General features: G+C 46.7%; 1 protein-coding gene and 1 long non-coding RNA gene across 2 annotated transcripts in view; one reads left to right on the top strand and one right to left on the bottom strand.

The window, feature by feature from the left end:
- LOC146808624 (NACHT, LRR and PYD domains-containing protein 12-like) overlaps positions 1–27,869 on the bottom strand; it is a 730,950-nt gene that overhangs the window by 566,274 nt on the left and 136,807 nt on the right. The gene's annotated exons all lie outside the window — the stretch shown is intronic.
- Positions 672–3,105, top strand: LOC146808625 (uncharacterized). Its single transcript, XR_014968013.1, has 5 exons — positions 672–713; positions 1,322–1,373; positions 1,469–1,595; positions 1,688–1,768; positions 2,953–3,105. It is a non-coding gene; the product is annotated as an uncharacterized LOC146808625 (long non-coding RNA).

Genomic DNA, 27,869 nt, shown 5'->3' with positions numbered 1-27,869 from the left:
GGGTGGCAGAGTGGGCTAAAGAACGGTGCTGGATTAAACCCAGATCAGTTGACTGGGGGTGAGTGCTTGCAATGTTCAACACTCCGTCCATCATTTCCTTTGGTTTTGCTTTGATCGCCATAAGTTGGCAGAGTATGCTCAGACATGAGTCCCTTGCTCACTTTGCCACTGGATTCAAGCAAGCCTGGCTGAAGACGGCTGAAATGCCAGAAACCGGTCCCAGTATGCTTGTTTCCGGTCCAGGGAAGACATGGCTTGGCAGTTCGGGCTGGACTGTTCCCATGAGGCACAGGGTCAAGACTGATTTGCATATGGCCATGTCTGAACTGGGGTGGCAGAGTGGGCTAAAGAACGGTGGTGGATTAAACCCAGACCAGTTGACTGGGGGTGAGTGCTTGCAATGCTCAACACTCCGTCCATCATTTCCTTTGGTTTTGCCCTTAATATCGTAGCTGCAGAGAAAACGTAGCGTTTCATTCTGAGAAACAGTGATTTATAATATAGAGGTTTTTTGTGTGATACCGATAACTCGAAAAATCTGCAGTATAATTTAATATCGGACATACTATAATCTAAACTGAGTATGTTGGGTACTTATTGAACTTTGACCCTTGTGCGCAACATATTTAAACAGCCCCGGTTTACGCAACCAACTGTATCGTAACCCGGAAGCTGTATCGTTGGACGCAGGGAGGCCGTATTTTATCCATTAGGTGAGTGGTATGCCGACGCCGCGACTTATCACCCTGTTTCGAGGAAAAGAGAGTTCACTCCTTTTTATATTTTTAGCAAAATTAATTTTCTTTAATACACAATATTATTTTTGTTGTATGTTATAATATCTTTAGTTTACCACTGATTAAAACTAAATGGATAGAAATAACTGTCCGATATTGAAAGGAATGCGATTCTTCTTATTGCCATATGGCTAATAATGAAGACAGTGGGGCTAAAAACAGGGTCCTGTAATATTTTATTGTTGTGGCGGAGGGTCAGAGTCTATATAAGTAATAAATAAGTGCGACCTAACTGCCGCCGTAGTGAATAAGAAGCTATCAAGGTGGGGTATAAAACGAAAAAGGGGTTTGGCACTGCTCGTTAGGACTTTATCAGTGTCCCACGCTTTTATCATTTAACGTAATAACTGGGATTGATGAGATTTATGGAGTGGTGTAGCAGAGCTACACAACATATGCGGCCGGTTTAATTAGTACATGGATTTAGATACAATGTGTGACAAATCGAGTCAACACGATTATCTACAAATACTGTAGGTTAAGGCTGACATTATTTTTGTGTTTTATTGATTTTATTTTCATAGGCCTGTCATGAGATTTTATTCCTGGCGAAAAGAAAAATGGTAACATTTTCAGGTAATATCATAATACAGCTTTATAAACACACTAGACAATAAACCTAAAACAATTTGGAAGTTACCTTTTGTCTTTTACTTTATCCCCCCGATTAGTGCGTGAATCCTTATTTTGGCTACACTAAACTCGGATTCGTCTCCAGTCACGACTCATCCCTTGGCGTGATTTAGGTCTTCTTAAGGCCTTTAATTATTAATGCGAAAAGCCATTTGAAGTATAAAAGTAAGAACTTTCTTATATTTTCAATAAATCTAAATGTCTGTTGCTTAGATTAGGAATTTGGAGGTAATTTTTTTCTTTTTCTGCCAATATAGCTGTTGTTCACTATAAAGTAACAACTACTAGACGGTGGATCCAACGAATACAACCTACATCCTTTTGGTATTTACCTAATGGTATGTAACAACAATATAGCGTTAAGAAATAGACAATACACTCAGGGCCAGATGTAGGTGGCTAAATACTGGTCGGTAACGCCGAAATTTGTTAAATTTCAGCGTTACCGACCGGTATTTAGCCATGTGCAATGCAGGTGACTTCAAACCTACATGCAAAATAAGGAATCGCTAAATAATGATTCCTTATTTTGCTCTAGCATTTAAGGAATTGGAAATACCGATTCCTTAAATGCAATGTACGTAGCACTGAAAACAGTGCACCTCAGCCTTAAGGAATCGCTATTTACCACCAACTTCAAGTTGGTGGTAAGTAGCGATTTCCTTACAAAAAGCACTTTTTTTAATGTGCCATGTGGCACACATCCATACCCTTAGGGCATGTATGTGTGCCACATGTGCACACATGCACATTTCAGGGGTGCAACAGGGTGTCCTTTGGACACCCTGGCACCCTTGAAATAGCTCCCGCTATTAACGATTCGGTAATACCGAATCGCTAATAATGAGTCTCTTCCCATTCATTCCTATTGGCCTCCTAGCCCATAGGAATTAATGGCTAGGTATTACTTAATAACGAATCGGAATTACCGATTCGTTATTAAGGAATGTTAAGTAATCGCTAATATTTTAGCGATTCCTACCTACATTCCATTTAGCGAGTCCTTAATAGCGATTCGGTTATAATCGCTATTAAGGAATCGCTAAATGGAAGTTACCTACATCTGGCCCTAGGTTCTCAACCAGAGATCGTAAGGTATTTCTTTAATTCTGTATTTCTTTGTCTGTATTTGTTGAGGGTTTAAAGTGAGAGACACCATCAAGACCCCTTTTGTTTATATACATTTTTTGTCGAAAAGGAACAGAACAGACTTCCATACATTATAGGTATGGCACTATATATGTTATGTGTAGACTTGCTGATAAAATGCAGAATGTATAGTTCACAATAAGATGAAATGATAGATTGCTGTTATGCTTTCAATTCTCAGTGCTTTGGCAATATTAAACATAAATAGAAAGAATGTGCAATACGTATATACTATACTTAGAATGCATTGTTTTTAAGCTTTTTTAACTAATGTGAATAAGTTGAAGAAAATGTTAATCATGTTGATTAGTTGTTATACTTGTACGTCAGTAACACATAAATCTGTAAATAATGAACTGTTTTGGTTGTTTAGAAAACCGTCCTGAAGAAGGTGAACATTTGTCTACTCACCGAAACGCTGCGTCGACTTTCGTTTTCTAAATGTTTTTATGAAATGTTTTTAACATGTAACAATTGTATTTAACCTTTGACTGCATTATTAATAGAATACATTTTAATGATATTATTCAGTTTTATTTTGTACTTATTTTCTGTGTTTTACTGATGTACTGTGTAAAAACTTTTTGTTGTATCAAAACATTTTGTTACCGTATCATTTTTATGCTGCTTTGGTGCCGATTCCTAATGTGGTTTTTTGACACAGTTTTGTAATAGCTGTGCTTCTTAGTAGACACACACTTGTCTTTTGAACTGTACTCACCCTGTCCCTATCTTGTATTAGGGTACCTCCTCTCTTGTTATTTACTTACGTACAGCTTGTTACCTGGGGAGCAATAATTAATCTTCCACCCATAATCCGAAGGGTAAATGGAAGGTTTGAAAACATATGGTGTTTCTGAGGACCAATTCAAAATAAATCATTAAGGGTACCTCAAAGAATACATCTACTGTTACTCTAGATAATAGTAACGAGGAACAATGGAGAATATTGTGGAACTTGAAAAAGAAGGTTATAAGAACCAAACTACATGCTGATTTCCTTATTGAATACTGCAAAAAGGTTATTATTCCTAAAGGGTTACATGTGACCAATGAGCCTGCAGTCTTTATTAAAAATCAAAAATGTATAGAGAATTGGACCTTCATAGCCAATAGATGTGATGGCACACTCTAGAGGCAGCCCTCCTCTGCAGCAGTCTAGGTCTTTCCTGGCCGGACATGAAAATCCATATCGAGTGCTGCCAGGGGCCCGAGTGATGGCACACTCCAGAGACATCCCCTCTGCAGCTGTCTTGGACTCTCATACCAGAACATGAACATCCATCTGGAGAACTGCCAGGGGCCCGAGTGATGGCACAATCTAGATACAGCCCCTCTGCCGCAGTCTATGATTCTCCTGGCAGAACATGAACATCCATATGGAGCGCTACCAGGGGCCAGAGTGATGGCATGCTCTAGAGACAGCCCCCCCTTCAGAAGTCTAGGACTCTCCTGGCAGAACATGCACATCCAGCTAGAGTGCTGCCAGTGGCCCGAGTGATGGCACAGGCTAGAGGCAGCATCCCCCTGCAGTCGTCTAGGATTCTCCTGGCACAACATGAACATTGTTAGACCTGGCACCTTGGCGTGAGTCTGCCTTCCTCTTTTTGTCGCTGTGCCTCATGTGTTTTTATGGTGTTGGCCGCTCAGAGCGCTGTGCCACTGCCAACCAGTGCCACAGTGCAAGTGCTCCCTATGTAAAATGTATATGTTGGTTGGATTCCATGATTGGCTTAGTTTGGTTTACTGTTAGACCCCAGTAAAGCGCACCAGGAGTGCCGGGGCGTGTAAATACAAATACCGCTTGTGGGCTCGCAGCACTGGTTGTGCCACCCACAGAAGCGGCCTGGTAAAATATAGCTAGGTCTGCCATTGCAGAACCTGCGTGCAGTCCGGCACTGTCATGCTGACTGCGCAAGTGCCCACACTTGCCAGTCCCTAAAACCTTCCCTTAACTCCATGTTAGCCACCCCTATGGCAAGCCCACGGGCAGGGTGCATTGTAGTATAAGGAGGACAAGCCCTGATGTGTGTAGCATGTCCTGATAGTGAATTACCGCCCTTTTCGTTTTCACTATTGCAAGGCTACCCTGTTCTCATAGGCCAGAATGGGCGGTTAGGATTGTTACACCCTATGATCCTAACCGACCCAGGGAACATGGTAGAAGTTTGAGTTTAGTATGCCTGAACTCGGGATAATAAGGTACATCTTTTCGTAAGGTTTATTTTAATATCCTGCGGTTGCAAATGCCACTTTTAGAAAGTTGGCCTTTGCTTGCCTAAACCAATTCAGCCCGCCTCTGCGTGATGTGTATCTGCTGTCTGGCTTGCGTGAGTGACAGGGCTGGGGAAACCCAGATGGGCAGGGCCAGGTGCCTGGTGGTGAATGGAGAGATCGACAGGTAGATGGGTGGGAGGAGTACTCCTGGACTCTGAATAGGACAGTGCTCTGCCACCACAATGCCGGCTCTGCCCCCTGTGGAGCGTCTGATGACTCTGCCCTGCACCCTGAAATAAGCAGCCCACATCATGTCAACAAAGTGCTCCAGAACTGGACTGAACTAGGCAAGGGCCCCCCTGGCCTGGGAGAACAAAAGATTTGTGGTATAAATGTAGGAGCCCTGCTCCTAAGAAACTAGGGAGCCCTGCTCCTAAGAAACTAGATCCGCTTTTGACCAAGAAGAATCTCTGCCTGAGGAGGAGGCACGGGAAAAGCTGTAGGAGGAAGACTGTCCCTATCCTGGGGGACTGGCCTGCAGTGGTGACCTTGCTGCCCAAGGAGAGAAGAGGAACCTTTGCTGATAACTTTGCTTATTTTACTTTCAAGAAACGTGTGCTTTTCAAAACGATCTCCAGGGGCTTGGAAGCAAGCTTGCCCCCTGAACTGAGCGCGAGGACCATTGGGGTCAACCTGACCTTCACTCGCCCACCGCTGGACTGCGGTGTTCCTTCCCTCGCCGGAGTCGTGACTCTTGTGCTCCCCCCAGCCCCTCCTTGAGCCGTGACCTGACCGCTTAGCCGCTCCTGCCTTGGGAAAAGCCTCGCTCGATCTGAGCCGCTCTCCCGACACCGTGCAGGGCTGCCCGTCACCTGGCTCGCCGGAGGCTCGCTGTGCACGGTCACCTCTCCCGCCGGAATCGGCGTTGTGAGCATCTTCCAGCCTCGGACGGCCCGGACTGCGTGCCCTGCTGCCCCGCTTTGCTGACTTGCCACCTGCTAACACCCTGCTCTTGCCATGAGCCTGAAGGACCAGACCCCCAACGTGAAGTGTAGGAGCCCTGGACGCCGCCTCGCCCTTCTGACAAAGAGCCGCTGAAATCCCGCACCCGCCTTCACGTCAACACATAAGGTACTGTACTTACGAACTCAACCGCGAGCTCGCATCGGATCCAGGGTCCGCAACGTTCTGATTTCCCTGTCGTCTGCCGCGTGCTTTCTGGTTGCCGTCTCAGCGCAGAGTGCGCTGAGGCCCTCAGTCACCTGTGTAACCGCCTAAGAACTGTCTGTAACAAAGAGAACTTTACCGTATTTATAGAAATTGTGGCCCCACCGTTTTCCGTTACTGGGCCTTGTACTGAATCTGCTGAAACTACATACAGAACCGTATTTTTATATACAATCTGATTGGTGTCCATTTGTGGCGCATGACAAGAGGTTTACTGTCTGAGTATTTGTAATTGCTTAACCGTGTACGCCTAAGGTTTAGCCTGGACTGCTCGCGCCACACACCTAGAGGGTGAGCAGGAGTTATTCTGGGGAGTTATCCTTCGCCCTGACAAGAAGTGAAGGGTCCCTGCTTGTCGCTGGCACTTGCCTGCGCCAACCAGAGCCCCCTCATGTCTAACAAACATCCATCTCGAGTGCAGCCAGGGGCACGAGTGATGGCACAGTCCAGAGGCAGCCCCCCTCAGCAGTCGTCTAGGACTCTCCTGGCAGAAAATGAACATCTATCTGGAGCGCTGCCAGAGTCCCGTGTGATGGCACAATCTACACTCAGACCCCATCTGCAGGAGTCTGGGACTCTCCTGGTAGAACATGAACATCCATCTGGAGCACTGCCAGGGGCCCGAGTGATGGCAAACTTTAGAGGCAGCCTCTCCGCAGCAGTCAGGGACTCTCCTGGCAGAACATGAACATCCATCTGGAGAGCTGCCAGGGGCCCGAGTAATGGCACACCCTAGACAAAGCCGCTCTGCAGAAGTCTAGGACTCTCCTGGCATAACATGAACATCCATTTGGAGTGCTGCCAGGGGCCCGAGTGATGGCACAGTGTAGAGGCAGCCCCCCATCTGCAGCAGCCTAGGACTCTCCTGGCAGAACATGAACATCCATCTGGAGAGCTGCCAGGGGCCCGAGTAATGGCACACCCTAGAGGCAGCCGCTCTGCCGCAGTCTAGGACTCTCCTGGCAGAACATGAACATCCATCTGGAGCGCTGCCAGGGGCCCGAGTAATGGCACACTCTAGAGGCAGCCCCCCCTCTGCAGCAGCCTAGGACTATCCTGGCAGAACATGAACATCCATCTGGAGTGCTGCCAGGGACCCGATTGATGGCCCCTCTAGAGGCAGCCCCCCCTCTGCAGCAGCCTAGGACTATCCTGGCAGAACATGAACATGCATGGAGTGTTGCTGGGGGCCTGCCTTATGACACAATCTAAGTGCAGCCCCCAATCCGGAGTGCTGCCAGGTGCTGAGTAATGGCACACCCTAGAGGCAGCCCCCCCCCTGCAGCCATCTAGGACTCTCCTGGCAGAACATGAACATCCATCTGAAATGCTTCCAGGGGCCCGAGTGATGCCACAGTTTACAGGCAGCTCGGACTTACCTTTAAGTCTGCTTGTGCAGTGTGTTTTCAAGTGGCCCCCTTTTTAATAGCACACTATCTACCAACGACCTCAGCACCCTGCTCCCGCCGGAATCCTGGGCAGTTAAGATAATCTGGGGATGAAACATTGGGCTTGGCCTTGTACTGACCTAAATACAGAAGATGAACCTTGAGATCTAAATGAGTGATTTCAAATGCATTTTGTTATTTCTTCCCATTAACTTCAGTAGTGTGTAATTGCACAGCAAAGTAATTTAATGTGCAAACTTTGAAATTTCATAACCTAAAAATTACTCACTGTAGAACTAAGTTCTTGGTCTGAAAAATGATATAAAAATCAATGTTATTTTTCTAATTTGTTCTCGGATTTATTCTTCAGTGTGTGTCTCATTTATTGCCTCTGTGAGTGCAACCAATGTTTAGCACTACCCTCTGATGAGCTTCACTGCTCGCCCGCACTGCCACAAACAGAGCGTTAGTTTTATCTACTTTAGCCTCTGTTTACCAATCTGGGTCTCACTGGACTCTCTGCACAGTGTACTTCGTGTTAGTTCACTATTTGGAGAGCCCGCTTCCTACATTGGTGGATCAGAGGTGGGATCTATGTCTTTGCGTTTGCTAATACCACTCTGTCAATAAGTGACCACATGAATAAATTCCAAAAATGTCCTTTAGCCAGTTGTATTTTTCGATTGGTCTATTTTTTCAAAATTTTAAAAGCATTTGTTAGGCCCTTGGTTAAGTCCCTGAAACCAGTTACTAGAATTTAAAAATCTTACTTAAGTTAGGACAAAAGAAAAGAGTTAAGTTTTTTACGTTACAAAAAGAACCCAACTTAAGTGAAATAATGCATAACCAACAGAGGCAATTTCAGGAGCTCGACCTGGCACCTACATGGAGTTATCACACTCACAGTTCTGGGCCTTCTGTAGGGGTTAAAGGTTATGGTGTTAAAACTGGCTCTCATGCTTCCAAAGATACGCTTAGAAGGCTTTTGGCAGAACATTACAGGGATCATCCAGTGGATGAAGATGAGTCCGCTGAGGCTCACACACCTGGAGAAGAAGATGCTGGGGAGGGAACAGGGTCCACTCCCTCAGAGAAGGAGGATGCCTCCCGAAAGACTGGCCAAGAGTCTGATTTTAGAAGCTCAACTTCTGGACATAGAGAAACAGAGAAAAGAGATGGGCCTTGGACCTGTCTCTGGAGCCAGCACTATAATAGTACCTAGGGAGAGAGGGGGATCTTTGGACCCCAAACACCCCAAAGGAGTGTCTCTAAGTATGCAGAGGGTGATGACATCATCAAATGTGTTACTGCTTTTGAGAGAGCCTGCATTAGCAGAAAGGTGGCGAAAGTGCCCCGGGGCTCTCTCTTGTGGGATCGTCTCTCTGGTAAATACAGGGACAGACTCCGGCATTGAATGAGGACGATGCCGAGTCTGATGACCTCATGAAGGATCCCAGAGTGCACCGGGGCTCTCTTGTGGGAACGTTTGTCAGGTAAATGCAGGGACAGACTCTGACATTGTGGGATCGTCTCTCTGGTTAATGCAGGGACAGACTCCGGCATTGAATGAGGACAATGCCGAGTCTTAGGACCTCATGGATATGGAATCCGATTCAGCGAGACTGAAAACAAACCCCAACCAAACCTGGGTGGATTTTGTGGACTTTTCAGTGAAAACACGAGGTGGTTTGTTAAAAGGTAACAATGTGCATGATTGTGATGGGCTTTACAAATTGATTATAAAAGAACATCTTTTAAGTAATTGTGGGCAGGCAGGAAAAGTTGCATCAATACCTGGTGGACATGGGGTCTGTCTCTCCCCATGAGTTTGGGAAGAAGGCGGGTCTTGGGTAAGAACCAGAGTGCCCAAAACTCAACATGATGGGGGTGACATAAAGAAAAAGGCCTGAAACCCCCCCCCTTAACCCAGAAAAGAAGTGGCTCACTCTGAGTAAAGATGAAAATAAGGAGTCCCTTGTAGGCCCGCAAACACCTGTACAGGAGGGTGGGCTCGGAGACACCTCACAAAACAAAAGTGGGCACCAGGGTAAGAACTGGGACCCAACAAGTCTTGGTGCATTAACTGTAATAAGACAAGGCATCTAGCCATGGACCCTTGCTGTACTAAAAACAAAGCCAATGGTGCACATCCAGGGGTGGCTAGTGTAGCTTTTGAGTAACCCTGGGCAGAGTTTGCGGAGTTTGAATCTGAGGAATTCCGTGAGATTCCGTGGAGTTCCGCAACCTGACGGAGTAACTTCAACTGACAGAGATTACATTTCAGACCTCGATTTGAATGCAGTTGTTACTCCTAAAATATTTTCGTCAATAAGAGATGATCTATACTAGCAGTTGCCAGTAGACGGTGCCATTGAGCCACAAAGGAATATCGAAATTATTCTGAAAAGCGATTGTCTGCATATTTATTGTCCCCCGTCACAAATAAATATCAGCTGAATAAAGTCATCAAAATAGTCTTGGAAGAGCACTCTTACAGATGGGCACTCGGAGCTGTGATTAACTTCTTTCTGGAAGTAGAAACATTCCTTACAAAATTACAATGAGGGCAGGCCGTCACATTTGCTTTTGTATTTATTATACTTTGTTCCGACCCCCATCTGCAGTCACAAACCTGTTGTGCACCTCGGCATCCCTAAAATACCACACATGTTGCTGTTCTGCCATCAGTATGGCACCGACCCCGGCACTCCCACCCTTACACGGACACGCTTGAAGATTTCAATCGACCCCCAATGGGTCTCGAACGCGTTTCTGTCCTGAAACACCGGCATGGGAGCTCGCTGCTGACCACACCACCACAACCGAGTACTCCAAAACCACGCAGGGCAGGCTCCCCCTCCACCCAATACGATGCGATTTGTGTCGCCCTCGCAACTCAAGCCACCAGAGTACACACTGTGCAAATACTTTCAAAGTGCAAAATAAAGAAATCACCAGTCCAGAAATTTACAAAAATCAAGTATGTTTGTAAAACAATCCAACTTTCTTCTTGCATCAATGTGAAAATACATTCAAAGTGCATGATAAAAACAAGTCCAGCAGTATGCAAAAATGAAGCCAGGTTAGTCAAACAATTCCCCGTTTGGTGTGTGCATAAAGGCACATCTATTTCAAAGCAACTTATAAATAACAACTACAGCTCATTCAATAATCAAACCAGTTTAAAGTAACTTCCCTTTTTGAAGGCTCAAATATTTCAAAGTGACTAGCAAAACAGTAACAAGCACAGCAGACAAACATATTTAGTCAGGCTAATTCCCCTTTTGTTTGTGCATGAAGGCATAAATATTTAAAAGTGCCTGGTAAAGTAATAACAATTTAGCAGCATAAACATCAAACCCATCGAGTCAATTTATTTGTGCATAAAGGTGCAAATATTTCAACGCGAGTGATAAAAACAATAACAAGTGTAGGAGAGTAGGATCTGCCTCTTATGTTGCCCCCACTTTTTTTCTGATGTTAACACTGGTTTATGGCTATAGTCTGGCTGGGACCCTGCTAATCAGGGCCCCAGCCTCTCTGTTCTCTCTAAACAACATGGAATGCATATTAGGTGCACTAGTGATTGGATACTGTGGTACCTTATGAACCCCTAGTATATGGTACCTTAGGTACCAAGGGCATAGATATTCACAGGCCTACCAGAGGCTGAAGCAAGTATTATGCCACCCCTGGGAAGCAGACTAATTCTGACACCACAGGCCTGCTACTGCAGAATGGGTGAGGTGGTGCTAGCACTCCTCATTGAGGTATAGGTTCACTATATCTCTCCCTGCACACACATTTGAACCTATCAGTCACCCCTAAGGCAGGCCCTATCAATCCTGAGGGCAGGGTGTTTGGTTTCCATGTGAGGGGGTGCCTCTGCCTGGGGAGGGCCCCTCTGGGGCTGTTTGTGAATGCGGTCAAACCATATACTCTTAAGTGCATTATAACTTCGCGGTAAATGCTAACTCTGGGATGGCTGCATCAAAACATGTTGTGTTTGGTGTCAAATGCTTTGGAATCATACCCCCACACTAGTAACTGGTGTGGGAGTATGATCCCACCCTTCTACAGAGATAGACATGTACCTACTGGGGAAACGCAGTAGAATCTTGAAGAGCCCTGGCAGCACAAAATGGATGCCACCAGTCACAGACACTGGGCTGCCCTCCTGCTGATGACCGAAACTCGCAGTGGAGGAGGCCCAACAATAGGTATACTGTCACAGGGAGGTGTGACCACCTCCCAGACAAGATTTAGTGTATTGGGGCTGGGTGGGTGCACTCCTAGAGTGCTTTGAAGTCCTGCACTGGGGGAGCAGTAGGCTCCTCTGTGCATACACCAGTTCAAACCGGCTCAGGGGCTACCTGCCCCTGCTCTGGTGCGAAATTGGACAAAGGGAAGTGGGTGTAGCCATCCACTACCCTGACCCTCCCATAGGTGGGGTCATAGAGCTAGTCCCTTCCTTTCTTTCAGTATAAGTTAGGGAACCCTTTCCATTGCAAACTATATATCCCTGGACGACGCTCTGAATACGAATCCTGGACCTTCGACGTTCCACTACCTCTGGAAGATGGAAGAATCTCCCTTGGAGTCAAGGAGTGACTCCCCTGCTTGGCAGGCACCAAATCTTGCAATCAATGGTCGCAAACTTTCCCGCTCCCGCCAGAGTTCGAAGTCCCTTCAGCCCAGGAAGAGGATTTCCTGACTTCTCCAAGGCCATCGTGAGTCCTCAGCGACGCTGAGGCAAGTGGACCCCACGAGTGACGAGGAACCGCAATCCCTGGGTACCGTGCACTATTTTTGAGTGCAACCCCTTCACGACAGTCTACGAACCTGGGCATGGGACCACATGTGGTCTGAGCCTCCAGCAGGAATCCCTCCGAAGATCAGAGGCCTACCCCATCCCGAGTGACCGTGGGCCCCTGGTGAGTGAATCCTCCCGAGATGTCTTTGCGATCCCTTGGTGGTTGGCTTGTGGGTCCCCAGAAGACTTTATTACAGTTCCAAAGAGCTCCCCTGGTTGCTCCAGGGCTGCCCTGACCTACCCTCACTGAGTGAGTTCCTCAGACCTTGCTGGTCTGCACCGCTGACTTTTTATCCTTTCCACGAGACTTGCTGTTACCAAGGCTTGTTGACTCCAATCTGGCCACCGACACTGCAGTAAGCTGCAGACTTTGTGGGAAACACCGAATCCAGCTCCTGGTCATCATCGACGCCTCCTGGACCTCGTGGCTGAAGAGTCAAGACACCCGTGATCACCTGAAATCACCCGACGACTGTGGGCATCCATCTTCCTTGCCCCGGGTCACTGCCAAGTGACTTTGAACACTGTACCCTCTGCTTTCAGGTCTTCCTTCTTCTGAATCCTGCCTTGGATTCCACCGGACACTTCTCCTGTTTTCACCTGCAGTAAGTCTTCTTTGGCTCCCATTGAAAACGACGCCAAGACCCAACGCCAAAAGACACCTATGCACCCGGCTTCCCTGGGTGAGGTAACTTCAGCACTATGGTGCTCCTGTGGGTGTTGGCTCTAGAACTACTTACCCTGTAAGTGACTTGCTTGTAGACTCTCCCAAAGTATCCTAAAACTCTTAATTTCCAATCGCGACTTGCTCCATTGAAGTCAATTGGGGTCCGCGGCTGTGTTCTCACACTGCATGCGTCTCCCGTGGGTCCTTTACTTACCTGCCTTGGTGGTTTAGTGAGGCCCCAGCGCTTCTGAAGGATCTAGGCCTTGTACCTTTGCAAGTCGTTGTTCTTAAGTCTCTTTTTTAGTCGAATTGTACTGGTGCAAGGTGGTCACTATAACTAGTGAACAGCATATACCAGGCCAACTTCTCACAACAAGTTTAGGAGCATAAACATTAAACCAGTTTCGACAAAGTATGCCCCTTTAGTTTGTGGATAAAGGCGCAAATATTTAAGGGACCGGCAAAACAATAACAAGTTCTGCAGCAAAATAAACAAAGGTGTTTGCTCAAATGATGCCCCTTTTGTCTGTGCAAAAGAAAAGTGTCAAGGGGGTGCATATATGTCAGGTTAAACTGAATACATTTCTTCCTGCCTCTATAAACGTATGTTCAGAATATTGAGGTAGCCTATATATAAGCGAACAATATTTAAAGTATGATATACTGGCAGAATACCATATTACTTACTGCTTCCTCATGGAACTCAAAGCAGATATATTTAGAAAATCAGACTTGAAGTAGGAACAGTACTTGCAGGAGCCTGATGAAATGTATTGCAGAGTTTGAAGGCTGGTACAGCAGAAAACAATGCTTCAAGAGTGGACACAAGGCTCTTTACACCAGGAAGAGTGACTGGTAAATTAGACTGGTGGCTGACGGCTACTACTGCTTGGTTCACTGAATTGGAGAGATGCACTTGACTGAAAGAATGTTTGACTCTTGGCCTTTCTTCGTGCAAACTCTTCTGTTAAAGCTTTCACATTTATTTTTCGATCACTTGCAATGCTTCATTGTGCTTTGGAGATAGTTTTTGATTAAGCTTAACTTTGAAAAGGACCTTTCTGCACTGGCTGCAGTAACTGAAATTGTTAGAAAAAGTTTCAGTGCTGTTGCAACATCCAAAACACTGGGCAGAATTGCATGGTTTCTCAAAAATAAAAGGTCAGCCAGATCCTTAATTGTGCCACCTGAGATAAGTTGTATTTGTTCTTTCAACACTGCTTTGAAAGCGATGAGTTGTTGTGGAAACTCTAGGGACAAGTCTTTTCCGTAATGAGCTGCCAGGGTCAACTCCCCCTCACTAGCTCTGAGGATTTCTGAAGGCATCATGAAAAGAAAGCATTGCATTATGGTGTTCATACCAGCAAATCGAGTTCTTATCTGATTTACATCAATATCTATGTTAGCATAAAACACAGACACCTTAAAATTGTCTTCAGGATTGCACAGCCTTTGGTCTTCACAGAGTTCATCGAAGTGCTTTTTTTGCGCCGTGGTAGTTTTTGTGTAAAATGCAGTTGAATTCCCCATGCGGCTGCAAGTGAAGACGCTGAGCTTTTAACATCTTCAAACTGTTCTCTGAAACTGGCAAACGTATTCGCTGCGCTACTTAACGTATTTGATGCTTGTGAAAGATCCAGATCTTGAGACTGAAGCAGTTTGGACACAATATCGTCTCCTGCACTTTGGACTGGATTGCAACCATTACCACAAACTCAAAAGTCTCCATGCACTTCCTAAGACCCTGAGCTTCTGCGCGCTCCTCAACCTTTTTAGACTGCAGTAAAATGGTAGTGAGTGCTTTCATGATGTCCATAAACCGATAGCGTACAGCATGGAGAGCATCATGTCTGGATGCCCAACGTGTTGGACAGAGTCTCTTCAGTGTTGGCTTTGAATGAGTTGTGCTCTCTTTTGTAATCGTAAGCAGTTCCCACCGCTTGATGCTTTGGCTGAAAAATAAATATACTTTATGCAGAATGTCATAGAATTCTGCAATTTCAGGAATGTGCATGCAGGCGTCATTCAACACTAAGTTTAGATTATGAGCAGCACAGTGTCCATAGACTGCATTGGGTTCTTTCTGTCGTATTCTGGTTTGCTCTCCACTATATATACCACGCATTGTGCTGGCACCATCCTATCCCTGGCCTCTACATTTATTAAGGACTAGGCCTTTGTCCTCTATAAGGTTTACACGTTCTGTTGCTCTCCCCTCAGCACTTTGGTCTGTAATTTTATAAAAACCAACAAAGCTTTCATTGATTTTGATTTCAGTTGGAATTTCATCAGCATTAAGGCACGGCGTTACATATCGGAAAACCAGGCTTAATTGGTCTTCTTTTTTAATGTCCTGCGTTGTGTCCATTATAACAGAGTAAAATGGTGCATTTTTTATTTCAAATACTATCTCATTTTCCACTTTATTTGAAAGCATTTCAATCAGCTCATTTTGAAAAGCAGGACTCAAGTATTTAACTCTACTCTCTGTTGTATTCAGATGGTTTAAAACAGGATCATATTTGGCCAAAAGTTCAGTGACTGCCAAAAAGTTCCCACCATCTTTTTCTTTCAGTTTTTTTCTATGTCCTCTGAAAGGTAAATTGCAAGTTGACAACAGAAGTGTAACATCGATGATCCTGCTCAGAATTTGTGTCCAATAGTTCACCTGCTCTTTGCAGTCTGATTCCAGTTGTGTATCAATCGTCTCATCCTGCCTCCATCTTCCACGTACAGCACAAGCCGCTAAATGTGAGCGCGTCATTTCATGTTCTTTAATTTTTCGAGACATGCCTTGCCAATCTTTTATACCACTAGCCCATGCTTGCTGATAGGAAGAAAGTTTTCTATCTCCACTTCCTTCACTTGTTTGTAATATTAGACTCAGAGAGTCATCTGCTGATGGTTTATTCTCAGTTTCTGAGCTTCGTTCAGTCACTGGTAGTGGTGTAGACTTCCTTCACTTGTTTGTATTAGACTCAGAGAGTCATCTGCTGATGGTGTATCCTCAGTTTCTGAATCTCCTTCAGTCACTGGTAGCGGTGTAGACTTCCTTCACTTGTTTGTAATATTAGACTCAGAGTCATCTGCTGATGGTGTATCCTCAGTTTCTGAACCTCCTTCAGTCACTGGTAGTGGTGTAGACTTCCTTCACCTGTTTGTATTAGACTCAGAGTGTCATCTGCTGATGGTGTATCCTCAGTTTCTGAGCCTCCTTCAGTCACTGGTAGCGGTGTAGGCCTAGCTGGTGTACCTGCAGTTTCTCTGACTCCTTCTGTAATAGATGGAGGCTCTGCTGACACAGCTTTTTGACTTTTGCTTTCTATGTTTCCTATAGTTGTTGTTGTTGCCTGCAGCGCTGCCACAACTGCTGCTTCAATGCTAAAATGTACATCTGTAATGTTTGGTCCTGTGGTGGGACCACTTTAGATTGTGGCAATGCTGCTTTGTCTCCTGTTGATGATGCGGCGGCATCGCCTTCTGGTAATGATGCAGGAGATGATGATGATGCCCCATGAGTCCATTTTCATAAATTTGCTTTTAAACTGCTCTTGTTTTGATTCAATGTGATGCTTTTGAGCACAGCTTAAATACTTTCTTGGCTGTTTGCTCATTTCTTTGACTAAAATGTGTTAGATTTGGGCGATTCTGGTTGGCACAGGCAGGGACCCTCTCCTCCAGTCAGGGTAAGGGGTTACACTCCTAAAATAACCCCTGCTCACCCTCTAGGTAGCTTGGCGCGAGCAGACAAGGCTTATCTCAGAGCGTTATAGGTTAAGCATTTGTGACCATATACAGTAACTCAGTGACAACACCACAAATGGACACCACACTAGATTTATATCAAAAATAGGCATCTTTTATATAAGGACTTAGCACAAGACCAAATAACGGCAAAATGGACATACACAGTTCAAGAATATGATTTCAGAAAGAGTTCTTAGGTTAGCGACAAAATCATTCACCTTAGCGTCAGTTTTAACCCACAGTACCTGGGCATGTGACAAAAGTTCTTAGCGGCGCTCTGACGTTGAAAATCAAGGCGTAGCTTATCCGGTACCTCGCTAAGGCACGATGCAACAAAATTCAGCCCGCTAACGAGCAGGGCGACAATTTCACCAGCGGTTATCTTGGTTGGCGCTGCGACGATATTCGCAGCGATCCAATTCCTCACGCTAACGAGTGGTGCGATGATTTTGGCTTTTCTGCAACGATTCCACACAGCAGCGGCAGGCTCTGCGACAAAGTTCGCAGCGATAGAATTCTGCCCGCTAACAGGCGGAGCGGGGATCTTGGGCTGGTAGCGGTCAAATTCAGTCCGCTAATGAGCGGGGCGATGATTTTCCCAGCGCTGATCGGGCTCAGCGGCAGCAGGCTCTGCGACGATGTCCTCAGCGATAAAATTCTGCACGCTAACGAGCGGTGCAACGGAAATTTTCTCGCTAAGCCGGCTGTGCGTGAAAAAGTGGAGATCTTTGGTTTCTTTCTTCCTGGCCAGCTCCCCAAACAGCAGGCACAGCTCCCAGAGGCTCCAAAACTGGTTCCAGCACTCTAGGAGGGGCAGAACTCACACAGCAGGGTTCAGGGGGAAACTAGGGGTGAAGTCCTTTTGTTCCTGGGACTTCTTCAAAGGAGGCCAGCTCTACTCAGGCCCTTGGAGATCTTTTTAAGCACAAGTTGAAATAAAGTCTTTTGTAGTCTTTCTCCTCTCCTTCAGCAGCAAGGCAACCACTGCAGGCCAATCCCCCAGGTCAGGGACAGTACTCCTACTTACAGCTTTCCCAGTTCCTTCTCCTCAGGCAGAGGTTCTTCTTGTCAAGCAGGATCTAATTTCTTGGGAGCAGGGTCCCAATATTTATACCTCTAATTCCTTTGTTCCTCTGGGGTAGAGGGGCCTTTGCCCAGCCAGAACCAGTTCCTGAGCACTTTTTTGACATGTCTCTGACTTTCCATTCACGGTGCAGGGCAGAGACATCAGACAGTCCACAGGAGGTGGAACCAGCATTGTGGGGGCAGAGCACAGCCCTATTCAGAGTCCAGGTGCACTCCTCCCACCCATCTGGATGTCAATCTCTCAATTCACCACGAGGCTACCTAGCCCTGCCCCTCTGGGTTTCCCCAGCCCTGTCACTCACAGAAACCAGACAGGCAGATACGCATCATAGCAGAGGCGGGCTGAAATGGTTAGGCAAGCAAATACCAGCTTTCCAAAAGTGGTATTTGCAAACACAGAATATTAAAATAAACTTTACTAAAATATGTATTTTATTATTCTGAGTTCAGGCATACTAAACACAAATTTCTTAGCCTTGCAATAGTGAAAAACGATAATGGCTGTAATTCACTATTAGGACATGCCACACACATCAGGGCTTGTCCTACCTCATGCTTACAATGCACCCTGCCCATGGGTCTACCATAGGGGTGACTCATATGAAGTTAAGGAAAGGTTTAGGGACTGGCAAGTGTGTGCACTTGTCAGTCAGCATATCAGTACCAGACTGCACGCAGGTTCTGCAATGGCAGACCTTAGACACATTTTACCAGGCCGCGTCTGTGGGTGGCACAACCAGTGCTGCAAGCCCACCAGCAGCATTTGTATTTACACGCCCTGGCACTCCTTGTGCACTTTACTGGGGTCTGACAGTAAACCAAATAAGCCAATCATGGAATCCAACCAACATAGCAATTTACAATAGGGAGAGTGTTGGACTTGGCCCTTTTTCCCTGAATTTTTTCGTTTTTGTAGTGTTAAGGTGCAGGTGCTCCCTTCACCCAAGATGGCTGCCACAGGCCCCTGCTACTGCAGAGTGGCCTGTTCTAGTAGCACCCTAGCTGCCAGGAGCTGGCTGGAACCCCACAACAATGTTGCGACTCCAGCCTGCCTTTTTGTCCCATAGTTAGAGTGGGGAAGCTCCTGGAAGAAGCTGGAACCTTCTAGAAGGGAGGTGTGGTTTTTCTTTTGCCGCCTTGGCTAGAGGTCACCTGACCTAGGGCTACTTAAGAGAGGGAGGGAAACTTTTGTGGTGAGTTGGTCATTGGGGTGAAGCAATGCTGAAAGAATCCACCAGGAGTGTAGGCGGTAGGGCCTACCCAGGGACTTATGCCTCTGAGAGTGACAGGATCTAGGTGCTGCCTCTTAAGTGAGTGAGGGACCCTGTGAAACCCACTGATCTTGCCCAGTAGTAGGAGGACCCAGAGACTCTCTGCCCAGCCTGACTAAGAAGGACCTAGTCGCCAACTCAATCCCTACCCCCCTGTAACAGAACTGCTTAAGGGCGCCAGATACATCTGCGCCAACAAGACTTTATCTGACAGCTAAGAACAGAAACTTACAAGCCAAGCACTGAGACTGCGTGTCCAGATTGAACTTTAAACTTACAAGCCAAGCACTGAGACTGCGTGTCCAGATTGAACTTTAAACTTACAAGCCAAGCACTGAGACTGCGTGTCCAGATTGAACTTTAAACTTACAAGCCAAGCACTGAGACTGCGTGTCCAGACTGACCCCCGAACCCTGATGTGAAGCCGATTGGAGAACCACCGGGGATCGACCAGGTATTAGCGCTGTGACCCGTGCGCTCCCTGCCCTGGTCTGGGACCCCCGGCAGCGGGCTCCGCTGAGCACAGAACCCCCATCCTTAACTTTAGCACCCCCGTGTTGCGCAAGCCAGCGCACTCACCGCCGCGACCCTGAGGCCGGAAGAAGTACCCTGCCGTGTCGTGAGGCCCGTGGAGAAGCCCAGGGCCCCGTCGCTGCCGTCACAGCTGTGAGGAGAAGTGCACGAGGTCGAGAGCAAGTGCCCCCATCATCGCGGAAACAGACGCCTTCCAGCGCGGAGATCGAGGTAAGCCCGAAGGGTGGGATCACCCCGGTGCGCCCCCTGCTGGTTGGGAGCCACACCGCACCCTTGGCCCGGGTTCCCTCTCCGTGGGAGTTCCCCCTGTCATCGCGACGGAGAGCCCCCGCCGAGGGATCCCTTCCTGGTACCCCCGTGTCTGCCCTGAAGCGCGGTGCCTATGAACTGCACCGGAGCAAGAGACTCGCTCCGCAAGTCCCGAGCGCTCCCTGCGGACAGCCCCGTGTGAGACACTGACTGCACCCGGGTACGAGCAGCGCTTGAATATCCCTCTTCACGAATAGCGCTCTGTTACCCCTGCTCCGCATTGGAATACTAACTGTCATTGCTTAGGAGTGGCGCTATGATATCTGTGCTCCGCAGTGAGATGTTAGATGCTAGTGATCCCGAGTAGTGCTCTGTGATTCATAGGCCATACTGAAGAGTTACGTGCTATTGCTTCCGAGTAGCACTCTGTGATTCATATGCCATATTGAAGTGTTAGACGCTATTGAGTACGAGTAGCGCTCTATTATTCATGTGCCAGGTTGAAGTGTTACGTGCTATCAAGTCCGAGTAGCACGCTGTTATTCCTGTGCCATATTGAAGTGTTACGTGCTATCAAGTCCGAGTAGCGCGCTGTTATTCCTGTGCCATATTGATGTGTTAAACGCTATTGATTACGAGTAGCGCTCTGTTTTTATATTCCCTATTACAGTGCTATGTGCCAGAGATCACGAGTAGCTCTCCCTGCTAGGTGCCCCGTTCTGAGGTCGTCACTGGTTAGCGCGCCCAACGCGCGTGTGCAGCTACGTGAGTGGTAGTTGTGCCCCAGGCAGTACTGTCATTTCCTGAATTGCATATGTGGTAGAAACAGCCTATATAGCTCCTGACTGATATGTACATCGCTAGCTATTGTATTATCCGCATATGAAATGTACTGCTACCTCATGAACTGCATTTGACGTGAACTACTTGGATAAACTTGAGGATTTACATAATTCCTACAGTGTGGCGTCACTTATTGTGTGTGTTCCTCGTCGCATGTGAGGTGCGTGTTGTATGGTTGCTTTACACACAGACCTTTGGTGGCCCGACCGCTCGTGTCACGTTACCGCCCCACAGGTCCTACAGAGAGCATATGCACTTTAGCACTGGTCAGCAGTGGTAAAGTGCCCAGAGTCATAAAACAGCCAACAACAGGTCAGAAAAAATGCAGGAGGAAGGCAAAAAGTTTAGGGATGTAGTAGTAGAGAGCACAAATATGAAGGCAGCAGTAAGAATATTTTGTGTACAACACAAAGATTGGAATTCTGGGTTTTGTTCCACCAATACTGCCTAAAAGGAAGGAAAATACAAAGCATTGTTATTAAACACTACGGTAGCTTAACCATACCAACTATTAATGCAGAGAGTTGGAGTAAGGGATACTTGAAGGCAGGCACTGGAGGAATGGATGCAAGAAGGTGAGTACTCAGGGGAGAGATACAAGAGAGGAAAGGAGTTGGCCTAACGGCTAGGGTGGTCGATCTCGCATCTGGGGAACCGGGTTCGAGTCTCGGCAATGATGCTGAACATCCTGTGAAAATCGCTTAATCTCCCAGTGCCTAACAAAAATGAATGTGTCCTCATGTAACGCAACTGGTGCTATGTAAAGCGCTCTGATACCCGATACCTTCGGGTTAAGTTCTTGCTTTATAAAACTCTGTAAAAAAACAGAAAAAAAAACAAGAAGGGATGGGATTGAGGAGGTCATCACTCAACAGTTGGATGAGGATGGTGAGAGCGAAGAATGCAGGAGTTGAAGGCAGATGCAAGAAGGCATGAACTGAAAGGACGGCTGCAAGGAGGCAGGAGCTAAAGGACAGAGCCAGAAGACAGGGGACGGAGCGGTCTTGAATGTATTGTTATATTTATAGAGGGCCTACTACCCCTAAGTGGAGGTCTGAAGTGCTTGCCTACATGAGTAGCAAGCTACTATATGAGTAGGGTGTGTGGTTGGAAGGGCGTTGTATTTGTTTTGAATTTGATGCTATGTTAGAAGTGTTCCCAGTCCATGTTGTGCATGGGGACCACTGACTGGTGTGCCTGCAGCTTATTGTGCAATAGGATGCAGGGCTTAGCAATGGCTTACGGAGTGAGAGATATGCACACTATTTTGTTTTTCATCTCTGCAGGTCCCTTTATGATGTATATTTTGTTCATAATCCCACCTTGGTGATTCCTGCACGGAGTCGTCCATTCTGAAAATACTATGCCTAGTGTTTAAAGTTAATGGTCCTGAGTAGGCATAGATTAAAGAGTACACGTGAGTGATGCAACAGTGTGAGAGTAGGGTAATAGGAGTGACTGCAGGGTGAGTGAGGGGACCATATGTAAGTGCAGAGTTGGATGAAAGAATGCATGGTTAGTAATGGGCTCATTTGAGTGAGATTACAGATTGAGCAGTGAGGGGGACAGGTGAGTGAAGTGTGACATGAGTGCAGGGTGAGTAGTGTGCTTGTGTGACTGCAGGGTGAGGTACAGGGTGAACAGCGCAAGTGCATTGCGAGTGCAGAGTAATGACCGAGTGCAGGGTGAGCGGGTGAATGGTGTGAATGCATGGTGGTCGGTGTGAGTGCATTGTGGTTGCTGTGAGTGCAGGGTGAGCGTAAAAGTGAAGGGCAAGAATGAGGAGTGAGTTGTCTGAATGCAGGGTGCAGGGTGCATTCCCGGACACTTGAAGTAACTCAGCATGTTATTGACGGCAGCGTAAGATTTCAGGTACAAGTTAAACTATTGTTATTTTGGCACTAATAGTGAGGTTCCGTGCGAGACGGAACAACACTTTTTGGGTGTGGTCGAATATGGATGAGTTTGGTATCGACGAACCGCAAATGACGAGTTTAGTGGGTGTACGCGGTTTCACTACGCAACCACGCATGGTTCGTCTCATTTTTGGGTTTGTCCATCCGAACCCTCGGGTTCCATTTTAGATGCGGCATCCATCTTGTCTCTTGCCCTCAAGTAGCCAGCGAACGGACCTTGTCCGCTCTGTGACCCTGGGATTCCCAAGCTTACACTAAGGACACGTGTTTCTTTGAGGGTGACTTTTATGATAGGGGAAATGACACGGCAAAGGCAGATGGCCCGCTCAAGGCTCATCTTACCGTGCTAGTCTATTGTTTCAGTCGTGCATGCATTGGGCACGAGGTCTTTGATCCTGTAATCAAGTTTCCGTTATTACTCCCAACACTCTTTTCCAATCTGTCGTGCATCCTTGTTCTTTCTTTGCATCTGTTTCTGTCCCTTCTCCTAATGTGTTTACGGTCAGAATGGAATGTAATTAAATGCGGGGATAATGTGCTTTTACAGTTGGGAACCGGCAATGCTGCTGTAATTATGTTCCGGCCTCCTGAAACATGAACGCGACTCTTTTGAAGTTTATTGTGGGAACTGAGTTGTAACCTTTGTTTGCCATGTTGTGCAATGGCAAAAATATGTATAAAAGGAGCGATCCACTTTTGCAATTCGAAGCAGTCTCCTAGAACCTACACGTTGTGTACTTCTTGCGATTTCTGTATCCCTGCAGTAAATAAATGCCGATCTTTGACGTCGCTGGAAGTGTCCCGTGTCTCTGTGTTTTGTACGCCAGAACAGGTAACCCACGAAGGTTTCAGGTGTTGTCCCCTGGCACCGCTGGGTCTTAGAATAACCCAGTCCTTCAGTTGGCGCCCAACGTGGGGCGACATCAGCGGTACCGGTCCAAAGCCCGACGATCGTGAGGAACTTCGTGTGAAATCTCCGAGGGAAGGTGCACCCCGCTTCATCAATCCAGTTGTCGAAATAAGTGGCCCGAAGTCTTTTCCCGCAAAGATTCCCGCCTCCAGACGGCTGCGACGGACTGATGCCCTGACTGTCGACCTGTTTTGGCGCCTGGCGTAGTCCTTTGTACGGCGAGACGATAGACGGGCCTTCCTGGTGACGCCATTGCTCTTTCAGTTAAGTATTTGTGGGTCGCTCCCAGAGTTACCTTGTTGTTTGCATGGTTCCATTGCATTTGTGGTTCTTAGTTGTTGGTTCTTAGTTGTTGGGTTTTATTTGACGATTGCAATTGCCAAAAACCGAGGGTCTTGCATTTTTTGTGCGAGGACATCATAATTCGATAGCCCTCGAAGTTTGTAAACTCGGTTAGTGTGCACGATGCCTGGCCGTACTACTTTGTTTGGTTTCCTTAAATGTTGCAGCACGGATTCCCGGCTGGAGGATTCATGTCCGATACCTCCGGTTGGAACTCCAATTTATGAGCTCTATAGTCGCCATGGCGTAGGTCCTATCGTATATAATGAATATTGGGTTCGTTACACTAAAAATGATGGTGTTCTTAGTTGGCCATCACATGGTAGTTTCGAAACTGCCGTCTTAGATAATCTTGAAGCTAAACTGTTTAAAAGCAAAGGCTAGGCCGGCCATGTTTGATTCCTTCCGGTTATGGCGCAAAGAGGCCAAGCAGAAAGAAATCAAACAGATTAAGAAAAATAAGAGAGAAGGTGTTATTACGGTGATGCGAAATGCAGAACAGTATCAGCGAGACAAAGATGAGAAGGAGCAGGAAGTCAGTGCTCGACTTCATCACATGGCGGTGGATAAGTGTTATCCGGTGTTACCGTCTAATTCTGATAAGACGGGAGAGGAAGTGATAGAAGATTCGTTATTGTCTTATCTATTGAAATCACCACCTCCCTATGCTCCAGATACCGTGGGTCCTATGATTCTTCCTATTCCTCAACCTGCTGTTCTGGCGGCTGCTGGTCAGCCCGTCGTTCCTCCTGCTCTCCCAAATCCTCTTGTGCCGCAGATTGTTCATCCTCCTTTACCAGCTCTTCTTCCTACTGCTCCTTTGCCAGTCCCTCATCAGCCTATTGTTACCACTACTCCTGTTACCCCGTCCACTACTACTGTCTCTACTCCTACTGTTGTTGCTCCTGTACCTCCTTCTTCTTCTCCTTCTGTTCGTAGCCGTATCTTTAATGCTGTTGCTACTCTCTATTCTCCGCTTTTTGGGCCAATACTCGGATCGACTCTTTCTGATGTTGCTCAGAGGCGCAGTCAGATTCCTGATGGTAGGGAACGTGAGTCGTTGGTAAAAATGGCGCGTAAATGGATTCGCCATCCTGTGAAGTACACTTCGCGTATAGTGTTTGAGACATTTTCCCAGTTTAATGCGCCCACACAACGATTCGTGTTCGAGGAAATGTGTGAATCTTTGAGAGAAGAGTGGGATAATGATGCGGTTGATAATGTACCGCCCGAGGTCTCTGAGCTCCAGAATCAATTTTCGACTGGTGTGATTGTAGGTGATAATGTTCGATGTGCTCTAGAGCGTCAGTTATCTTTTCGATGTACAGTGCAACCTCGAGCATTGTTTAAGGACGAGACTGAAGAGTGGATGGCAAAACCTGGTCAGTATCCTATCCGGGAAGTTCCCCCAGTATGGATGCCAGGTGATCCTAATGCTAATCCTGCTATTCCAGCACGTTTTCAGAGAGTTTGGATACACCTCCCTTGGAAGCGATCGGAAGTTTTGCAGGTAAAGCAAACCTTGCCCGACCCCCGTAAAAATCCTGCAGGTTATTATAAGGAGTTGTCCCAACTAGTGGATGCTACCGTTATGAACCTTGCCGATATTGACATGTTGTTTGGCAATGTAGTGCCTCAGCCGATTTGGGCGAAAATCCGTCACGAGAATCACGCGGCTGAGTTAGGCGGTGACTGGGCTGCTCTTGCGGCGGCAGACGCCCAGCAAGTTGGTGGGGCTAAACCTGAACAGCTTATTGCAGATTTGCCCCAGAGGATAATTACCCTTATGAAGACACTTATGCCAGCAATACGCGTTAATTGGGACAAGTTGTCTGCGTGCAAACAAAAGAGGGATGAGAGTGTCTCCAATTTCTTTACGAGATTTGAGGAGGCATTTATTGATCATAGTGGTCAGGACATGAGCGCTGAGGGAGGTCAGCGGTTGTTCGTTGATAAATTCGTATCGAATTTGTTGCCTGAACTCAGCAACAAGCTGAAGAATTCTGAAAGTTTGTGGGCTGTTTCTACCACTGCTCAGATATTAGCCACGGCCCAGTACTACGAAAACAGAGAGAAGGAAGAAAGCGAACGCTCAGATAAGAAAACGAAGGATCTTAAAACTAAGGTCTTATTGCAGCAAGCGTATCCTCCGCGCTCGAATTACAATGACTCGCAACAGCCAAATCGATCACAATCGCAGTTTTCTAGATCACAGTTGCGTAATGACTCTTCTGCACCTCGCTTTGTGTTGGGGTATAATCAATGCGCATATTGTCGGGGTGGGGCCATTTGAAGTTTAATTGTCCAGTTTTACGTGACAGGAACAATGGTGTTTCGGCTCGAGGAGGTCGTAGTGGTCCTCAACAAGCTTTACGTGGTAGAGGTCGCGGTGTTACTCAGAATCAGACCGAGCATCTTGCCACTTCCTCAGACTCGCAAAATTGTTTCGATCGACGCGATCTCTCGTCTGGTAGATCTGCACAGTATCATGTGGATGACTATTATGTCGAGCATGATGTTGATGCGGATGGTATCTACTAGGACAGCCGTAGACAGAGGAAGGGAGAAGTATCAGTTCCGGTTGATCAGAGAGGGCCTTATGTCGCAGTTGCCACATTGGGCGTAGTCGAGCCTTTTCTGTTGGACACTGGTGCAGCGAAAAGTTCCATCATGCATTCGAAACTCCCTGGCGCGCCTTTGTCTGGCTTAACGAATGTTTCCGTTGGATTCTCTGGCGCCCCCGTTAGCAATCCAGTTTCTAGCCCTTTGCCCCTTACAATTGGGTCTCATGAGTTAGAAGCTCCGTTGATTTTGACTACTGGTTGTGGTGAGAATCTTTTGGGCTTGGATTTGTTGAAACGGTTACATGCGACTTTGTATTGCTCTCCTGCGGGAGTGGAGCTTACATTGGGTCAGAGAGTGATCTCTCCTATGTATTTGTCGATTGATAAGCTCCCACCGGAATTGAGTTCTCTTCCGGCTTCTTTGTGGGCGACAGGTCCCAATGATGTGGGCCTGCTGGATATACCACCTTATGTCGTGCAATTGAAATTCAACGCGCGACTGCCGCGCATTCCCCAGTATCGTATCTCCCTTGATGGTGAACGAGCACTATTAGCGATCATTTACGATTTGATTGATAAAGATGTCATTGAGGAAACACGAGGTAACGTGTGTAATAGTCCTGTGCTGCCTATTTTGAAGCAAACTGATCCCTCCAAGCCTCCTGTGTACCGTCTAGTTATTGATTTAAGGGAGGTAAATAAAATTGTTGTTCCACAGTTTCCCGTGGTACCTGACATTACAGCTTTGCTGACTCTGATTCCAGCCTCTGCATCATGGTTCTCGGTAATCGATCTGAAGAATGCGTTCTTTAGCATTCCGATTGCTGAGGAAAGCAGAGATTTATTCGGTTTCTCATTAGGTGGTCGTAGCTTCAGGTTCAAACGTGCACCTCAGGGCTACTGTGAGAGTCCATCGATCTACAGCCCAGCTCTTAAGAGTCAACTTGATGCGTTCGTGCTGCCAACTGGTGCGGCCTTGATTCAGTACGTTGACGATCTGTTGGTAGCTGCTGACACTGAACAGATTTGCAAAACTGCTACAGTATCACTGTTACAGCATCTTTGTGACTTACATCACAAAGTGTCACCTTCTAAACTGCAATATTGTTGTCAAGAAGTAACCTATCTAGGTCACTTATTGTCAAAGTCGGGAAGAAGGTTGACCCCTGAAAGAATTGCAGCAATTGCTCGAATGACTGTGCCAACAACTCAGAGAGATGTGCGTGCTTTTCTAGGTATCACGTCATACTGCAGACAGTGGATTCCAAATTTTTCACTGTTAGCGAAGCCATTGATAGCTCTCACGTGCAAGGATGTTTCGACTCCTTTGCCATGGGCGGAAGAGTGTCAGAAAAGTTTTTCTGAACTACGTGATGCGTTGTGTTCGGCTCCTGTGTTAGGTACTCCTGATTACAGTAAGCCATTTACATTATACGTCCACGAGAGGGAAGGTTGTGCGTTGAGTGTTTTGACGCAACAATTTGGTGGTAAGCAGCGTCCGTGTGCATATTTTTCC

The sequence above is a fragment of the Triturus cristatus genome, chromosome 8 (genome assembly GCF_964204655.1).
Source record: "Triturus cristatus chromosome 8, aTriCri1.1, whole genome shotgun sequence".
Lineage (NCBI taxonomy): Eukaryota > Metazoa > Chordata > Amphibia > Caudata > Salamandridae > Triturus > Triturus cristatus.
This window is presented reverse-complemented; position numbering and strand designations above follow the sequence as displayed.